Source organism: Peromyscus californicus, unplaced genomic scaffold (genome assembly GCF_007827085.1).
Source record: "Peromyscus californicus insignis strain IS unplaced genomic scaffold, ASM782708v3 Scaffold_19__1_contigs__length_69161282, whole genome shotgun sequence".
Taxonomy (NCBI): domain Eukaryota; kingdom Metazoa; phylum Chordata; class Mammalia; order Rodentia; family Cricetidae; genus Peromyscus; species Peromyscus californicus.
Genome location: NW_026294491.1, coordinates 22,792,997 through 22,813,292, shown reverse-complemented (window position 1 = coordinate 22,813,292; position 20,296 = coordinate 22,792,997). Strand labels below are relative to the sequence as shown.

Sequence of the window (20,296 nt, the reverse complement as noted above, 5' to 3'; positions counted from 1 at the left end):
AGAGCTGGGGATGAGAAACAGGCTCTCATTCTCAGGCAGCAAGCTCCTTATCCACTGAGCTACCTCCTCAACCCCAAGTGTTTGGCGTTATTAACGAACTTCTCTCTGTTTGCTTTCTTAAATCACCAACAGTCGTGTGTCAGATGATGTAGGGGAAATTTCTAGATCAAACAGCGTTTAAAATCAAGGGACTCTTTTAACATAAGATTCAGAACATCTAGGAATTCTTAGGAGAGTATGGGAGTGCTGATGGTGACAGTTGAGATGTTTCTCAAGTTTGTATGTAGATCTCATAGACAAACACTCAGATCTCCTTGTTACAAGTACTGGATCAGGTGGGGACAAAGCACCCAGGTTAAACCTACACAGCAGTAGGCATCTGATGTGACAAGGATGTCAAAAGTATACATTGGAGACAAGAGGGGCCTCCTCAGTAAATGAACTGAAACTTGATCTCTGCTGTAACCCTGTATAAAAACCAGTTAAAAATGTATCAGAGATGCTTGGGGAGGGGAGCCATAATGCTGATAGAGGAAAACACAGGGGAAAGACTCGAAGATACTAGCACAGCCAGGGATTTGGGCACAGTCAGGGACTTTGCTAAAATGACTCCCGTCACTCTAGAGACAACAGCCGGCATTGGCAGATGAGACTGTGTGTTGTTAAAAGGCTCCTGCAAAGCTCTTGGAAACAGTATGCGGCTACAGATTACACAGAGGGAGAAAATCCTTGCTATCTATTCATCCAAAGGCTAATATCCAGAATCCATACTGAACTCAAACATGGAACACTAAAGTAATAAACATCACAAATAAATGGACAAATGAACTGGGCACTTTTCAAGTGAAGAAATCCACCTGGCCAGTAAAGATTATTCGGAATATCCACAGCTGTGAAAAAAGTGTATATCAAAACTACACTGAGATTTCAACTCACTCCAGTCAGAGGTGATGGTCCTCAAGAAAACAATAAAACAAAAAAGACTGGCGAGAACATTGGGGGAAGAGGAACCTTTTTCATCATTGGCAGGGATTGCAAATTAGTCTAACTGCTCTCAGTTCAGTGTGATGGTTCATTAAAAGAAAAGAAAAAAGAAAAGAAACTACCATGTGATCCAGCCATACAGTGCCTGGGTATATATATATATATATATATATATATATATATATATATATATATATATATATATATACCCAGAGGAATCAATGGTAGCGTTGTCTCCCATTCACTGTGTCTCCCATTCGCTGTTGCTATGCCATAGACTCTGTCTAGGTGCATATCAATGGATGAATAGAAAAGAAAATGTGTCATGCACACACAATGGGGCATTATCCATCCATTAAAAATAAAATAAAAAGGAATAAAAGTTTGTCATTTGTAGGAAAATGGAAGCAGGGATCATTGTGTTAAGTGACATAAGAAAGAAAGACTCAGGAAGACAAATATGGCATTTGGAGTCTGATAAAGAAGACGCCTAAACAGAAGGGTAGGTGTGAAAGAATAGGGGTTGGGAAGGGCTGGGGATGCAAGTGTAGCAGGAGGAAATACTATAAGTACTCCATGTTCATGCTTGAAAACTCACAACGAAATCCATTATTTTGTATAGTTAGTATCCAGTGGCAAGAAAGAGACTCAAAATCACAAACCACTAAATTTAAAAAACAAGCAAAAAGTAGATGACGTAACATCAACACACCTTAGAGATTGACCTGTTTTAATTCAAGATTATCAAAATAAAGCAAATAAAAAAATTAGTAACAGAAGTTTTTGGTTTCCAAGAAATTATTCAAGTTATGTTTACATGTATAGTAACATAAGCTGTCAAAGAAAAGTTTGAGCAACCTGTAACTCAAACTGTGTTATTCTTTGCCAACTTACTTTACTATACATAAGCTTTTCTCATACATACAGAATGATTAAGTAATGTTAGGTTGAGGGGAGGCTATAGTAGAATCAATGCCTCCATGCTTGGGGTTATTCTATCTCATGAAAAAGAATTACGTGTGACTTTCTGAGTGTGGAGGTCTTCAATACGGGAAGATTAACACAAAAATTAGCATCAGTAAAGTCATTTAGAACAAGGCAGAGGAGAGAAGGGAATGCTGTTGCCTTCATTCCCATCTCAGATACAGTGGCAACTGCCAGTGACTGAGTGTTGGAGAGGAGTGAAGGCTGATGGGAAATGAGAAAATCCCTAGATAACTCCAGCATGTAGTTTAGGGATGGACAATTTTCCCCCACAGCATCCTCCCTCTGAACAAATCTCTAAGAATTTTCAGCAGTAGTCCCAGATTTAGGTAACTGTTTTCTTGCATTCCTTATTTCAGCCATTTTTTCTGGGTATCTTTGTTTTTTTTCCTGCAAAGAGCTGTTTACAAGACAGATGTCTTAGATACACCCACTCTTGCCTGCAAGGCAATAACTATTTTTGTTGCTATTATCATATTAAGAAAACTTGTGTAATCCCGCCTACTTCACAGTAATTTTCTTTTGTTGACCATTTGCTGCAGTGTGTCAAATAATTGCCTTTGAATGGGTCAAGAAAAGCAGTCATTCACCTGTTCTGATGGCTATAAATATCTCTGTAGTCATGCAAACGTGTATCTATAATGCTCACTACCCTTCCAAGCCATTAATAAATATACGGAACACCTGTGCTAGCAGTGATTCCCTTGGCTCCTCATCATTAACCTAACTGTACAGTTTCACGGTATTTCATTTAACCTTGATTTTTATCAACAAACTTTACTTTTTCAAATCAAGACCTTGCAAATGAGTGATAAAACTTTACCTTTTATCCTGTAGTCATCTTGAATTCATAACTGAGATTTTCACATTCAAAAATCCTGACTGAAATGCCACAAACTTTTTTTTTTTTTATAAAAGTCTGAGGAAGAAGAGTTAGACACCTTTTTTCTGTGTTATTTTCTAAGCATCTTGGCTACGTACTGTTTTTCTCATTCTTTGTCCTAGCTAATGTTTGCCGAAGTTAGGGTGTAGAAACAATTCCACAAAGTCTTTAGACAGAGCCCTGTCTTTCTGTGGGTCCTGACTCCTCAGGCCCGTATCACTGTCAGCCATTGCCTCCATCTGTTTGGGATCCAGAAAGGGAAAAGGAGATGGGATTTGGGTTAGCTGGCATTGCTGTTCATCCAAGAAGCCATTACAGGTGAAGAATGAGATTTCAGCTCCCAGTTTAAATCAAACTTATGGACTATAGTTTTTTTCCTAATGTTGGAGCTTGCAGAATTTGAAGATCACATGGTCAGATCTCATCTATATTTTTAGTCAAAGAACCATAAGTGCAAGGAGTGGGTTGACCTTGGTGAAAGTCAAACCAATACGACTCAGGAAGTTATGTTTTACTCTACTGCTTAGGGCACTACAGACAGCTTAGGTTTTTAATCACCATTGTTTCCATTACTTATCATTAAAGTTCCTATTTTGAATTTGAGTTCAGTCTCATAAAAGTGTTATTTTTTTTCCTGTTTGTCCTCTGATTCTTTTCTTTTAGTCCACAGTGATGTCTTGAACACAGTAAGTTCTCAATATTATTGAATGGAAGTATAAATATAGAAGAATATGACATAGCATATTCAAACATGCATGCATACAAATATATGCATATAGATGTGTATACGTATGCATAAACCAACACATATAATCTGAATACATAGAAACAATGGCCATTTATAACATTTTTGGATTTTCTTTTATGGCTATTTCTCAGTCACGTAAACAAGGTGAATAGAGCATGTTGTATATATTTGTTTCCATGCTTCATAATAATTTAATGAAATTGGACACAGTGACACATGCCCTTAAAATGAGCACTTGAGGTAGAGGCAGGAGGCAGGAGACAGGAGGAGGCACGAGTAGTTAGGAGGAGGCATTAGGAGACAGGAGAGAGGCAGAGGCAGGGAGATTCTATGAGTTCGAGGCCAGCCTGGTCTAATAGTGAGTTCAAGCCAGGCAAAGCTCAATAGTGAGACGCTGTCTCAAAACAAAACAAAGCAAAACGAAACCACACACACACACACACACACACACACACACACACACACACACACACACACTTGCTTCAGATCCTTAGGTCTTAAGGCACTCAGATTTATCTGAGTTGGACATTCTAAATAAAATTGAATTGTCCTATGACGTTACTTGTGTGTTTTATTCACATAAACTTCATATAATGTCCTTCTCAGAATCTCAATTTCAACCCCATTTCTTTCTATGTATTTGATCTGTTTGGAAGAGAGGAGGTAAAGACTGTATGAGAAGAGCTTCTTGACAGAACTCAGGGAAAGGGACGGAAGGGAAGGGAGTTGATGTCCATGTGGGTCCCCGGTTTCTTGCCTTCCAAGAGAGGAGCTATCCAAGCCCTGTCTCCTTTACCCATCCAAGATATTTATATTACTTTTGATGGTGACATTTCAAAATCCCTGAATGACTCTTTGCTAATATTAGAAGGTTAAGAAACTCAACTTGAATGGTCAGAGTTCTATCATGTGAAAAAGTCACTCCTTGGAAGAATTTTTAAGAATTTCAAGGTGTATTTTTGATTTCACATTCATCTGTACTGGTGAAAAGTAGTATTTACTAGCATATGTTCAAATACTTCAATATAGGTCATTTATGGTAAATTACCCCACACTACAACAAATGCAGTTCCTGTTAATCCAGAGTCATATCTGGGGAAGAGCTGACTCTAGTAAGATCTGACTCAGTTCTTCAACAGGCTAGGGAAAAGAAAAGAAAAACATAGCTATTTAATTTCCTCCACAAATTTTTATGAAGCATTCAATCACGATGTAAGCTAAAATGGTTTCAACAAGTGTGCTACTTAGTTTTTTTCATTTTTTTTGTGTGTTTTGGTCAACTTGACACAAGTTAGGATCCTCTGGGGAAAAGGAACCTCACTTGAGAAAATATCTCCATCAGATTGTCCTGTAAGCAAGTCTCATCTGGGCAAGTGGTCCTGGGTTATATAAAAATGCTGATTTGTCAAGACAGAAGAAACAACCTATAAGGAATGTTCCTGCATGGCATCTGCTTCAGTTCCTGTCTCCAGGTTCTTGCTTAGGCTTTACTACATGATGGTCTGTGACCTGTAAGTCAAATGAACCCTCTTTTCTCCTAAATTGCTTTTGTTGAGTGCTTTATCACACAACAGAGAAGCAAGGTAGAACAATTTTAAACCTTAATGGGATGGTTGTTTATTTTTTTTATTAATATGGTCTGTGCAATTGGTTTTAGATTCAGAAATTGACTCACAATTGAACCCTAATTGTCTCCATGTCAATGGAATCATAAAGCTGTATTTAAGGTTTTTTTTTTTTAAGAATGAACTTGAGTATCATTGAGAAAAATGCTGCTACTTCAATTTGGGGCTCAATGGGGGAGGTAGATGGGCAACCCAGAAAGGTTGAGGCTACCAAGGAGGTGGAAGCTGAATGCCTGGGCAGAGTTATAGTTTATTAACTACAACTTGACTGTAAATGATAACATGATAAATTTTAATGAAAAAAGAATGACTTAATGACAGTCTAATACTTTTAACTTATATTAAGAAAATACTTTCTAAAACATTGATAAATTAAAAATTCACCTTAGCTATCTCTTCTGATCATTATCTGCCAGACTTTTTAATCCAGCACCTAAGAATATGATTTTAATAGAGAAAAGTGTATTACATGTCTGTCTGTGTTTGTTTAATGAGCTTTATATTTGAACTGTGTATGGAAAGATGAGCTCTCTCTCTCTCTCTCTCTCTCTCTCTCTCTCTCTCTCTCTCTCATCATTGATTTTACCTCAACAGTTCATAGGTAAGTTTCAAACCAAGAATGAATTATTAATAGGATAATGGAAGAGTAGGCATTATGCTAGGAATAAAAAGTGTGGATTTGGGTAGAATACAAGGTGGGGTGGATCTGAAAGGAGTCAGGGGAAGGGAAACCATAATCAGAGTATATTGTATGAAAAAATGTATTTTCAACAAAAGAAAAAAGAGGAATGATTTTGATAATGGTATCCTTAACTTATTTGCTTGTGCATTTTGCTTCTCCCCAAAATAATTTATCCTGCTTATTGTAAAAGAGGCATTAAGCGTGATGAGCCACGTAGAATTAGGAAGCAGGAAAAGCATGGAAAATGAGAAAGCTGGGACACTTCTCAGGAAGTGGAAACTTATTCTGGTTGTGGTGTTTCTGAGTGTAACCCAGTCCTGGATTCCTGAATCAAATATCAAAAAGATAGGACATTACTCTGTTCCTCATTAGAAGTAAAATGTAACCGTTTATCAGCAGGGTTTTTAACTTTCTAGATGTAGCTCTGAAATGCAGTTCTTACATGCTGTCTTCAAGATGATTTTCTGTGAAAGGGATGGATATTTTTACAAATGGTAGTTTCTATTAAATAGAAGCAGCCCTCCCACAAGCCCAAACAAGTCCAGACCGAGTCCAGAGTGTTACATAGCAGGAATCAAAGAATTATTTAATATTTATCTAAGAAAAATAGGATACAATTAGAAATGAAATTTTCAAGGGAAATGTTATTCTCTGCTCTCAAATTTAAAATAATTTTTTTTGCCAATGGGGGGGAAAATGTTCACTGAAGCCAGAGATAGGTCTTATTTCTTTCTCATTTATTTTCCATCTTATGCTTCGAGGCAGGGTCTCTCCCTGGATCTGTAACTCACTCATTTGCTAGACCGACTGGCCGATGAGTCTCATGGATCCTCCTGTGCTCTCCCGTCCCCTCAGCTCTGGGATTGTAGATGTGAGGGCCATGTGGGTGCTGGAGATTTGAACTCACATCTTTAGTGGCTGTGTGACAGGCACTTTACCAACTGTGTCATCCCCCAGGCCTCCTTGCCCTGATTCACTCTCTCTGAGTGCGAGCTAACCTCCAATTTCTTTCCTATTTGGGTCCATTTATTTCCTTTGCAGGGAGGAAACATGTGAATGTACTAAGTAAATTCGGAGAAATGTCACTTCACAATGATTACGCACATATCATGCATATGTGTTCTCCATTGACTTAGAATTCCTACTTCAGCGTCTATTAAGTTTAAGATATGGATAAATTCTATTGATGGGAATGATAAAAAAATTGAAAGGAAAAATGAGACAAGGGAGCCAAATTCGTAAAAGTTAAACCAGAGGCCAAAGAAATATTCAACTTATGGGTTTTTATGGGTAAATGGTTTTAGGTTGGGTTTGAAATAAGACAATCATGTTGTATCTATACTATAATGAGATGAAGGGAAATGAAGGTGTATTATCATAATTATTAGTTATAAATAAATCAGTTGTTCATTATTTCCATTGAGAGAAAAAACTGACAACAACATCTATTTGATGTGTGAATGGTTCAGTTAATAGCTTTTCATGCCTCATTACTGTCAGAGTTTTTTAGGAGGGTAAAAATACTGAAGTGATTGAAATACTGCGCTGGAGTGACTTGTACATAATTCATTACTAACCAGGACTCTTACTTCTAAGTAATTTTTCTTCTATAATGAAATGGCTTAAATGCCACATGCCTCAGAGTTTGCTTTGGTAAGAAACAGACCATTTGGGAATTTTATAATCAATGACAAGTGAATAGTGTGGGTACCTTCTTTTTTATTAAAAAAATTATAGTGGCATTTCTGTGTACAGTGGTGTGTTGTTTGGGGGTACCATGAGTCTGTAGAGAGGTAGGGATGTCCAACAGAGGATTTCCTTTTCTTCCTGCCATCCATTCCAGTAATCATAGGCACCTACTTGTATAGTAACCATATATCATACACTTACATAGGCAGCTTTCTAACTGTACAATGATTTGATAAAAATAATCTCATCATACTGAAAAGCTTTGAAAAGAAATTCTCACCCATACATTACTGGATCTTTATTGAATGTCACAAACACAGGCATCTAAAACCTGATCTTTGATTATTCTCAAGGAATCATGGAAGTCCTAACATGGAGCCACAAGGTATGAGCTGCTTTTAAGGAAAGCGTCAAAGGGTCTTCATCGAAAGGAACCTTTGTGCCGGGTCGGAGTTTTCTCAAGCTTTGGTATAGTCTATTTACTTAAAATAGAGACTTACTTTGTAATTTAGGTTTGGTTATATAATCATTTTTTTTTCAGTTCAATGTAACCTTATTTGTACTCTTGGTAAGCTGATAAAATGTTATTACAATATTGGAATATTCATATGGGGAGATGAATGCAGCCATCCCTCTCCAGTCTTGCGCCCCTCATTCTTTTGGTGCATGTGCGTATGTATGTTGTACGTGATGTTCAACTCAAACAGAGAAAGGGAAAGCGCGACAAAAATGTGGAGGAGGAATGAATTATGCAGAATTGTAGGTTATTTCCCTTTTTAAGGACCCCGGTATTGTTATTTTCTTACTTTTCTACAAGGGTCACCTACGTCGTGCTCTGACGGCATGGAGAAACTTAAGGTCTACCTCCTTCACCGTTCAGAGGGTTAATAATTATTTGGAGCTCTTCTTCTTCATGAGTCCTTACACGTGTGCAGAGCTCTCCCATCTCGTTGTCCACGTTCCCTCGTGTGGTACAATGTTTGCTGCACCACACATTTTAAAGGCAGGGATTTTAGAGGATTAAATTTAGAGCAGGCTTGCTGCACTATGAGAAATGCAACGGAAATAAAGTGATGTATCCCACCTCCTTGTGGTCATTCATTTAAAACCCTTTCATTCTGCAATTATTTTTAAATAATAAACACTGTCACAGGTCACTGGAAAGTGTGAGAGGTGGGCACAAAATGGAAGAGGAATAGTAGAGACCATCTTAGATGGGCGACTCCGGTAATGTTATAGTCTGTGAGCTTGTGATTTCTAACTGACAGATGGAGGTCATTTTGTTTTGGAGACAAGATCTCCCGTTGTAGCCTAGGTGTTCCTCAGACTTGGTGTTTTCCAGCATTAGCCTCTCAAATGCTTGTTGAACAGGTATGTGCCATGCTCAGGTAAATGGAATTATTCAGCATCTTTCAGTCTTTCTAGATACTGTCCATTGCCTAACTATTTGGCATTATCATCCTATCCTGCTCCATTTTGTTTCATCCAGAAGTAGAAATATCAGTATTTCATATTCATCCTAACAGCCCCCTGCTCCCGCCTCATGAAATGAAAAACACGTTTTCCTTATAAACTAGTGTTTCTCAAATTTTTGCTGTCTCTTAACTGGAATTCAGAAGATCAATAGTGACACTTCAAAAATTAAAGGCTGTTATGATGTAATTTATAGTCACAAATTAGAGCCATGTATATATGCCACTTAAAAACAATTAACAGGGGCTGGATAGAGGGCTCCATGGTTGAGTGCCTGCTGTTCTTCCAGAGGACCTGAGTTGGGTTCCTAACACTCATGTTGGGTGGCTCACAACCGTCTGTAACTCCAGTTCTGGGGGATCCAATAACCTCCTCTGGCCTCTATGTACATGGACACACATGCCGTATCTTCAGACACTCAAATAAAATTAACTAAAAAATGACACCTAAGTGCTCATATCATAGATGTTGCAGGTAGTTATTAGAATGAATAACAGTCCAATGAATTGAGTTAGGGGTTCATTTCCTGCCATGGAGCACAAACCACAATAGGAATAACCGTCTAGAGGAAGAACTTAAATATAATTTCTCTCTGAAAAATAATCATCTGAATTTTATAATCTTCTGTGTATGGGGGATTCTCAATGGTTGGCTGGGCCATAGGCCAGTCACCATAGCTTGAAGAGTATTCTAGATTAGGCTCTATTCCTTTGGCTTTCATAAAGGTAGCTTTTCTCATGCTGGGGTCCCTTCACATTAATACTGATTTTCTGAAATCCTGAATTTAAAATCTCATTTTCCTAAGAAGAAAGATTTCACTAATATTATTTCAGCTGATTTTCACTAATATTATTTCAGCTCAGCTTAGTTAAGAATGGTGCTTTCTTTGGGATTTAACAAAACCTCCCTTAAGCATCAGATAAACAATGGGTTCTTTGGGGATAATGTTCTTCTTATAAAAGAGGTGTTTGTTAAGGGGAAACACTCAAAGTTAATGATAGTGAACCCTGTACTTGATGCTTTAGGTCGCAAGTTCTCAACCTGTGGGTCATGACCCCTTGAGGGATTGAACTACCCTTTCACAGGGGTCACCAAAGACCATCGGAAAACGCAGATATTTACATTATGACTCAGAACAATAGCAAAATCACAGTTATGAAGTAACAACAAAAATAATATTTTTAAAGATTGATTTATTTATGCATATGAATGCTCTGTCTGCATCTATGCCTGTGTGACAGAAGAGGGCATCAGATCCCATTTCAGATGGTTGTGAGCCACCATGTAGTTGCTGGGCATTGAACCCGGGTCCTCTGGAAGAGCAGCCAGTGCTCTTAACCACTGAGCCATTTCTCCAGCCCAACAAAAATCATTTTATGGTTGGGGGGGAATCACCACAACGTGAGGAACTGTATTAAAGGGTCACAGCATTAGGAAGTTTGAGAACCACTACCTTAGGTGAACTCATTATCTTATTTTTAACTTTTAAAACAAATTATTTCATTGTAATGAAATAAAATACAAAAGACTCCACATATAATCTAATGTTCACTAATTTTAATGTCTTATGCCATAACTAGTTGTTATTGAAAACTTAAAGGTCAGCATACCTTTTCCAACACCCCCCTCCTCCCCCGCCAGATTTCTAAATTTAGAACCACGACAGACTATTTGGCATAGAGGTATGACTTTCATAGGCATTTTATCAAACAAAGGACCCTTCTGACAATCCACTGTTATTTAGTAATTACTCTTCATTTAATTAATAGAATTACACATGTTGTATAATTTGCTGTGGAATGGCCAAGTTGAATGTTTGAGGCTTCAATTTAGAAGAAACCGAATAGCTATGTCAAGGAGGTCCTGGTCTGAGACGTTAATTCTCACAGACATCTCAAACACCTCTCTAGTCCCTAAGTCGGAGGCAAGGGACGGGGCCTGCTTGTCATATCTGATTTGTGTTGCCACCATCCAGGATCTTAAATGACATTTACTCTGTGGTTCTTTTCCCAATTTCTCCCCAGCAGAACTAATGTCCTACCTTCCTGCCATAGCATCATAAACAAGCTTCAGTTGTACAAATACCAAAGCAAGCCATACTTCCTTGTTGACTTTCAGGTATTGTATCGTTTTGTTATCATGGCCCTTGGCTTGTTATGGTAAAAGCCACATAAACGAATAAATACTTGATGACTTTGAATTAAAAAAAAAAACCCACAGAATTGTGAAAAAACAAAACTGTGCCAGGGAAATGGCTCAGTCAGTAAAAATGCCCGAGGACCTGAATTTGGACACCCACCACCCCCTTACAAGCCAATTGTAATGACAAATGTATGTGCCCCTAGTGCAGAGTGCGTGTTATTGAGAAAAGTTTGATCCCCAGAGCTTGCTGGCCAGACAGTGCAGTCTGTGAATGCCAGCCAGGTTCAGTGACAGACTGTCTCTCAAAAGTAAGGTGGCAAGCATTTGAGGGAGATCCATACTGTGACTTTTGGTATACACACACACACACACACACACACACACACACAACACACACACACACACACACACACACACACACACACACACACACACACACAGAGGGCGGCGGGGGGGGGGGGGGGGGTTGCCTGCACAGGTGTCCATGTACATATACACAGATTAAACACACAATGACAGTTTCTGTGTAAAGAAAAAAGAAATGCATTGTGAACGATAATTTGTAGCCATCACCACACCAGAGATAATTGCACATAGTCCAGCTGATAAGAGAAACTGAATAAGAACATTTTTTCACTTTAAAATTAAAGTTAACCAGTGTCAATCCTGTGTTGCCGGCAATCAGGAGGCTGAGGGCAGGTGTTGAGGATTTGGAAGGCTGTGTTACCAGTTTCGAGCCAGCTTGAACTGTTAGCAACAACCTTTCCCTCCAAAAAGTTACAAAAAACTAGAATAGCTGCTCAGGCATCTTTTTTTTTTCTGAGTTGAATTGTATCTGTTTGAACAGGCCTTTGAAACAACAACTTAATTGATAATTGCCCATATATAATGCAGAAACAGCCCCATATATTTTCACACACTGGCATGTTTTTTACAAGTTTTATTCTGGTAAAAGTAACTCTAAGTAAATTTGAGTTCTGGTTCTGACTTGTCAGTGTCAGCTGAATGATGCTGATTTTGACTTTAGTTATGTTTTTCTCTTAGGTTCTTTATTAATAGAGCACAACTATCAAAAGGACTTGGCTTATGGAATAAAAACTCTGGTTAGTATTCACCCGTACTTACCTAAAGAATGAAATTTCTGAAACACAAAAGAAAATAAATCAGTCTGCAGGCTGTGTTTTTACACGACACAAAATAGTAACCTGTTTTCACTGGATGAAGGTTTTTAATGGTTTGTTTCTAAGTTGTTTTGTTTGATTCGCACAATTATATTAAACCAGTGTGCTTACCTGAATTAGCCATCAGAATGGATTATTAATACTTTATTGACAACCTCTAATGACATTTATTCCCACAGAGAATTACAGGCTCCTTTTGTCCCCTCCAAAGGAAGAACATACTGGTAGAATGGGAGTATGCACCGAGTAGAATTGAGGAAAACACGGCAAACATTTGTGCCTTTCTAGACAAGTCAAAAGATTCGTTGTGACCAAGTAAAATTTGACCTTGAGATTTTGGGCAAACGGGACAAAAATCAAACCTGGTATTTGCCTCTCAGAGAAGCATAAAGTACTAGTGGATAGCAGATGCATTTTTCCTTCTTTGCTGTCCTCTCATCTTTATATTGCCTGTCTACTAGTCTTAGGCTTTCTGTCTGTCTCCATTTCTGCCCAGATGGAGCACTAGCCACTTTAACAACATGGAATTATATTCTCCTGTCCTTGCTGTCTGTCTCTGCAGGTATTCATTCACTCTTTGGTGTTGCTCACTATTACATCCCCCCTCCCCGCCCCATACTGAAAGCAAGGCCTTATCATTTTTCACTGTGGGTCTCTCAGAGACTCTTACATCCCACTAGACACATCTTATATGCACTATCAATTATATTGAGAAAATGTCCCCCAATTAAATGTATAGACTCTTAAATTCAAGAGTGATGCCCATGAGGTAGGCACCAGGTAGGCAGTTAGTTGGGTCGTTTCATCAATATATCCGTCACTTGCTTTTAAATCCTTGCTCCAGATTTGACCAGCCTCATGTTCTCTAATTTTTTGGTTCATCTTTTTTTCTTAGTTTCTTAAGGTGAAGACATTACTTAATTCTTAGAGTCCTTGTTAATTCTATTAGCTGTAATAATCAGAACAAAATGAATTAATAAACATAAAACCCTTAGAAGGGTAACCATTCTGTAGTGTTTCTTTGAACTGATCATGTTGTAGTCTGGTAGTTTTTACATGCTCGTTTCAAGTCTTGCTTTCATGAAACAGGTGGACATTCCTTTTGGTGGCAATTACTGAGTACGATCCACTATCTGAAGTCTGTCCTCTGAAAGTAAGGTGTTGACAGCAAAAGCACATTTTCATAACTGCAATATTCATATTCTTAGTTGCAGAAAGCGTGACTTTAGCTCATCTGAAAATGGTTAAGTTTTAAAAGTTAAAGAGTTAGAAAGAAGTAGTCCCAAACAATATCTCTGTTTTATAAGAAACACAACATTATCCTTTCGACTCCTAATTCTTAGTAGTAGTACCACAGTGCTGTATCAAGTTCATTTTTTTAATCCCACAACTGGAATTCAGAGGCAAGGAAAGACCACAAAGGACCTCAGCCCATGCTGCTGTCACTCTGCAGAGAGGCGGAGTATACAACAGGGGCTGATTGTGAAAAGCCAAATGGAAAACTCAATGCTGGGTCAGGAAACTTGGCTTGAAGTTTGTTAAAGAGGAAATTGACAGAAGTTTAAAGGATGTCTGTAACAGTTCAGATATGAAGTGACTCCTGCCCAATGAGAGCCTATGTGGAGGGTTATTTCTCACGTGGTGGTGCTGTTTTGAGAGATGAATGTGACTTTAGTAGACAGGGACCTAGATGGAGGTACTGGGTCATGGACAGCATGTCCTTGGAGGCTGTATCTTGCCCTGGACCTCCCCTTCTTTGTCCCAATCTTTCTGTTCACCACAAGCTGAGAAGCCCTTCCCCACATGCTTCTGACACCATGAAGCTCAGCTTCCCCACAAAACCAGAGTCCATGGACTCGAGGACTGTGGACTGAACCCTCTGACACCATGAGCCAAAACAATCCTGCCTCCCTTTAAATTGTTCTCTCAGGTATTTTGGTTAAGCTACTGAAAGCTAGATAACACTGCCTAATACGTGGGTATCAACATATTTTAAATCAAATTCAGAGATAAAAAAGAATATAGAAGAGAGTCCCCCCCTTCCTGCTCCCCAGCCTGTGTGTGGAGATTTTAAAAGTACAGATACCTTTATCCTTTTTCTCCTTAGCATCCATGCTGGCCCATTGTTGATAGCATTTGATGGGGACTGTTGTTTTAATCCTTATGAGGTGTATTTGCAGTCATTGCTCGTATCTCATCGAACCTGGAATCCCAATTCCCTTTCCCTCCCCCTCACTTACCTCTCATCTTGTTTCCCACTTACCATCTTCCTTGTCTTTCGCATCTTCAACCCTGAAGTCAGGAACATCCTTGCTGTCCATAACCAGAATCATTCAAGATATTGTGGATGAACTTTCTATACTGTGGTAGGTGGGCAGATGTAATGAAGTGTCTGCTTTCTGGAGTATGATTTGCTTTACATTTATCGCCCGGTTCTGCCAGTCACGATGTCATGGCCCATGGGTGAGAGTGACAGAGTCTTACTGTACAGACATGTTGATGATTATGCTGCATGTTCAGATAGTGTTTCAGAGTAAAATACTAATGTCAGTTCCCAGAGACCATACTTGGGTTTGTGCAGGTTTGGGGAGAAATGGATGCAGCTCTAGTTAAATGCAAAGCTCCTGCAAACAGTAATGGCATCAAAACATTATTTAAGAATCATTGTCAATAATAAACTGATGAAGATTTGAAGATGGGAACTTTTTAAAAACATTTTTAAATTTTTTATTCGTTTATATTTTTTTATGCATGAGTGCTCTGTCTGCATGTATACCTGCAGGCCAGAAGAGGGCATCAGATCCTATTATAGATAGTTGTGAGCCACTATGTGGTTGCTGGGAATTGAACTCAGGACCTCTGGAGGAGCAACCAGTGCTCTTAACCACTGAGTCATCTATCCAGTCCCGAAGATGGAAATTTTAAAAGAAATTTAAAAAATCATTTTACATCCTCCACACTTATTTTTTCGATTTAAGCCATGTATTATATTGTCTAGAAGAGTCAGAGTCTGTGTATTTTAAGGGTGACCCTCTTCATAAAGTGTACTCTCAGAACTCTTATTGTTTGTGCCAGTGTTGGCACAAATAAAGGAGATTTTTGTTAGCTCATGTCTGAAATCCCAGAAGGAGAGAAGGATTGCCTTGGGTTTGAGGGCAGCCTGGTATACATGTTAAGTTCCTGGACAGCCCTAATTACAGAGTGAGACTCTGTCTCAACAAATAGAAGAAAAAACAAATAGAATAATATCATATAAAATGATTCATGGGAAATACTCTGCAACCCAAATGACCTGTTTGCTGGATGAAATTTTGTGAAACTATAGGTTATTGATGTTTTCCATTTGTTATTTGTACTTGGTTACTTTAATAGTTATCCACAAAATTTTGGTTTTTGGTAACCTTTATTTTTATTTTCAGCTAAAGGTACTATGGATAATTACTTACAGTTGGGTTGTAATTTTAAAATAGAACTTAGATGTTTGGAAGTGAAGATTCATAACGATATTTTATATATATATATATATATATATATCTTTAGAAGGTATTTTCATTTTAAATTTCCTTCCTTTATTTCCTTTTATGTGTGAATGTGTGTATCTGTGTGTGTATGTATGTGTATCCATGTGTGTGTGGTCATGCATATATGTGTGTACACATGTGTGTGTCTGTGGCATGTGTGAGTCATGTGGGGTCAGAGAACAACTTCAGTAGGCAGCTCCTTCCTGTCATTACTTGAGTTCTAGGGATCAACTTTAGATGCCAGGCTTGGAAGAAGGCACCTTTACCTACCTGTTGATCCATCTTGCTGGGCCAGGCTTTTTAGAACCTCAGGAGGGTAGTGACATATGTTTCCATTTAAGATACTGATTTAGGATGTTCAGGGATATCTTTACAGAATGTAAGTTTTCAATTTGGAATTATGAAAACTTATATTGTCTTTGGCACATTTAACACCCTCCCTAATTAAACACACGTAAGCCTAGTTGTATTGTTTAAAGTCATCTCTTGTTTTAAAATGGGTTCTGGGGGTTCGGAACACATCCTTGGAGTCTGACAATATGGATTTGGATCCTCCCCTCACTGCTGAACTCACCCACTCTTCTAAGATGGCCGAAGGGTGAAGAGAGAACATAACACCTCCATGTCATACACATTAACATCTGTGATGCCAAGCCCCCAAGGAGTACAATTTTCCACCTAAGAGGAAATGTCCTCCAGTTTCTTTTGTCATAGGAACAAAAAGTCTCTGTGCCTTCACAACAAGTCTCCTCTTCAGAATTGACGTGATCTGCGAGAGCAACCAACTCAAGTGTGAAGGGTCCAGACACAGCCAGTTTTCTACTGTGGCTCTTCACCTCAGTGAGGACTTGGCCACCACTCAGGGAACGTGGACAGGGATCTCCAGAAGTTAATTCCTGCCACTCTCTACCTCCATCTTTTAAACTGTTAAATTACTGCCCAGAAAAGTAACAAACAAGTGAAGTAGCTCACAGGCTCAGATTTGACTGTCGAGAGTTTTACAGGAGCCAAATCTTCAAACAACAGTTTGTGAGAAGTGACCCAAGGAACTCCTGTGCGGTTGCCCTTTGTTTTACATTCCTCTAGTCAAGACATATGTTCAGCCAAGCTTGGAAAACTAGGCTCACACTATGACAATAAAACACAGGGCTAATACTTTCATATTAGAATAAAAAGCAATATAATGACATGGATAAAGGTAAAACCATTGGAGCAGTGTTTTTCTAGACACAGTGCCTTGGCATATGATACTCAAGCATTTTATTAACAACGCATTTGTTGAGTGTTATCTCAGAGATCGTGACTCAGTAAATCTAGCCAGTTGGAGCCATCGTGACATCCTGAGAACTTTGAGGATATGATGGTTGGCAAAAGTTCAAGCAAACAAATACAAAACTCTCAACTTTACGTATTTTGGTTTCATGTGACTTTTCACTTTAATCCAGATTAAAATCAGTCAGCAGAACTGACTTCAAGGGATCCCTGTGTAGACCAACTTAGAAGCAGGACTCAACTCTTCATTACATAATGATCAGATCCTGAGATGGCACCATGTAACATTCCCCGTGACATGATATAGGGGTTGAATCATGCATCCAAAGATGCATGGAGATCAATGTCCTGCAGATAAATTAGTGGATGGTGTTTCAGATTAGAAAACAAAAAGGGTTTACTGCAAGGATCCTTTATTATAGGGTCTCCTGTGCATTTAAAATAGAATTTGATATATACAAATACAAAAATTTCATTCAGCTTTGTAGGAAGACAGATATATGAAACCAAATCTATAAATGTTTAAGAGAGAGGAGGAAGGAATTCTGGAGTTCAGAAAGTCCTGGAGAGCTGGTGCACCTCAATGTCCTTATAGAATGGCAACCAACTGTAGACCTTTTAAAATGTGAATTTAACTCTCATTTTAGAAAAATTAAATACAGCTGCTTTTTAACCTCACAATAATAATCTAATGCAAGTCACAGAACACCGTTAAAAATAACTTACCAGCGTTCTGGTGTTTGTTTGCTGTTAAATTTTCCAAACATTTTCTCCCATTGTACTTTAAGTCAAAGTACAGTTTCTGGTTGCTAGCCTGCTTCACCCTTGTGATGATGTCACAGACTTTAAAGCATCAATCCTGGATCATTTGTGGTTGGCATCTCAACTTAGGCATAGTACAGCGAGTTCATATGGTAATGGGTGTAGTTGGAACCTTTACGGTTGGTTACAATTTATCTGAATTCTCACCGCAGAGCCGACCTATCAGGAACTTAAACCTGGTCTGACTGCTTAAACTGCTATTCAATATGAGTAATTCTTCAGTGCTATGAGATGGACTGTAGAGCTAGCTCAGTCAGTAAAGTGTTAGCTATACAAGTCTGAGCACCGAGTGTTATCTCCATGTAAAAGGCTGGGTGTGTTGGTGGGGACGCAGAACTAAGTAGATCCCTGGGGTATGATGGTTAACTAGATGGTTAATCTAGTGTCCTTGGATTCTCCTAGGTCCCAGTGACTGATTTTGTCCCTAAGACCGAGATGGACAGCAGCCAAAGAACAACATCTAAGGTTGATCTCTGGCTTCTACATGCCTGTGTGCACACACATATACAAGCAGGCACACATGCACCCTTGCACAAGCACACACAATTTTAATAGATTTACTCTGAGAATTACTTGATATCTGCCAGGCTCCTTGCATATTCCTGATCATGGGCTACCTACCCAAACATCTGACTTTCTTTCTTCTAGCCTACTAACAGTTCCTGCCCGCTCTCAGTTTTCATACTTTAAGTTTCTTAATTTTAGTGTTTAATTTGAGAGATGGTATCTGTCTTCCAGTCAGGAATAGTTAAAACCAAGTGTATTTTTACTCCCCTAAACAGTTTATTTTAGAAAATATTTTTGCAAATAAATTTCTCAATTTCTAAGCAGTTTCTGAAGGCAGACAGACCTAAGTTCAAACTGGGATATGTTCATCTTGAGTGTTAAATTTGGCTTATATTGCCTTCCAAAATATAATTTATATAAAAAAATCTCGCTGGTTTTATGAGATTTCTAGAATGTTCAGGAGGGGACAGAGATGGAGACACAATAAACCCCCAAATATTTCCTAGTTTTTAGTATCTGTATCCATTTGAATAACTGATGTTTTAACTTTCTTTCTTATTATGAGAGTTCTTTTTAAAAAATTCATGACTTAAAAATTTTATATTTTGCCAAAACACAAAAAGACAAAGAAAATGTCTTCCTAGTTAATTCTGAGTCAAATGTGTACTCAGTTGAACATGTGATCAGCTCTGTACTGCGGACTTTTTACAACCACTAAAGGAGCTCAACATAGGCTGCTTTCTCTTTTCCTGCCTCTTGTTTTCCCTCTGTATTTTGCGGTCAGCTTGTCTCACATCTTGGCAGTGCTGATCCACACACTCACAAATGACCTTGTGTATTAAAAAATGTGTGGCTTGCAGGACTTCTGAACAAAGGATCATCAAGAGCAAGCCCAGAGCTTCTTCTGAGAAGAGTTCCCTGGACTCATAAAGTGTAGAGACTTCTGAGATGAATCAGAGCTTAGTAAATGACATGTCTATCTTCTTCTGTCTGTCGTCTCTGGGAGTTCTCTGGCTCTAGCCAGAGAGAGGGAGCTTTTAGTGTAAAGGAAAAAACAACATCTGGGCTTTGAGAGCGACTCAACCCAGTGGTCATCCTCTCTGTGTCCTTGGATGAGTCTCAACTTAGGGAGCATGAATTATATCTTCACAGGATTGTTTTAGGAAGGCAGAGTAAGACAGTTTATGAGATTTGTAAACCTTAGAATACTGCGTGGCTTTATTGTGTGTTTCAGCTGCTGCTGCTGCTTTTGTAACTGTGATGGTTCAGACTCCAGTTTTCAACTTCAACAACCAGGCAAACAGCTTTTTCAGTTGTTTAGATAGTGGGCAGTAGCCACGGAGGGGTGCACAGGGGTCAGGCAGGTGGTTAGAGAGAGAAAACTAATGCTGGAAAAGAGAAGTTATACATAAAAGGTTTTGACACACGTTAACAAATTTCATGTGTGTGATAATCTGTTCTATTCTTTTCCACCTAGTTTAGCAGATTTTAACACCAGTTACCAGCCACCCCCAACAAAGCAGAACAAAAAAATGACATAACCTAATATCTTATTTTTTCCCTTATCTAAAGACCTTTGGGCTTAATGCTAAATGTGAAAGATCTCAAAATTCTTAGGTTGTTGACTTCTTGCTATAGTTGAGGACACAGATTACTCCCAGCTACAGTTCCAAGGCAATTGATTGTTCCCATTGATAGTTGACTGTAGATGAACTGAAAACCTTTAGGAACATCTGATGGGGAGAAAGACAGGGTTAATTTTAGGAGTGTGGTTCCTGGTAGG

General features: G+C 38.6%; 1 protein-coding gene across 2 annotated transcripts in view; it reads left to right on the top strand.

Moving 5' to 3' along the window:
• The window catches only part of Ctnna3 (catenin alpha 3), a 1,464,870-nt gene that overhangs the window by 397,941 nt on the left and 1,046,633 nt on the right, over nt 1-20,296 (top strand). The gene's annotated exons all lie outside the window — the stretch shown is intronic.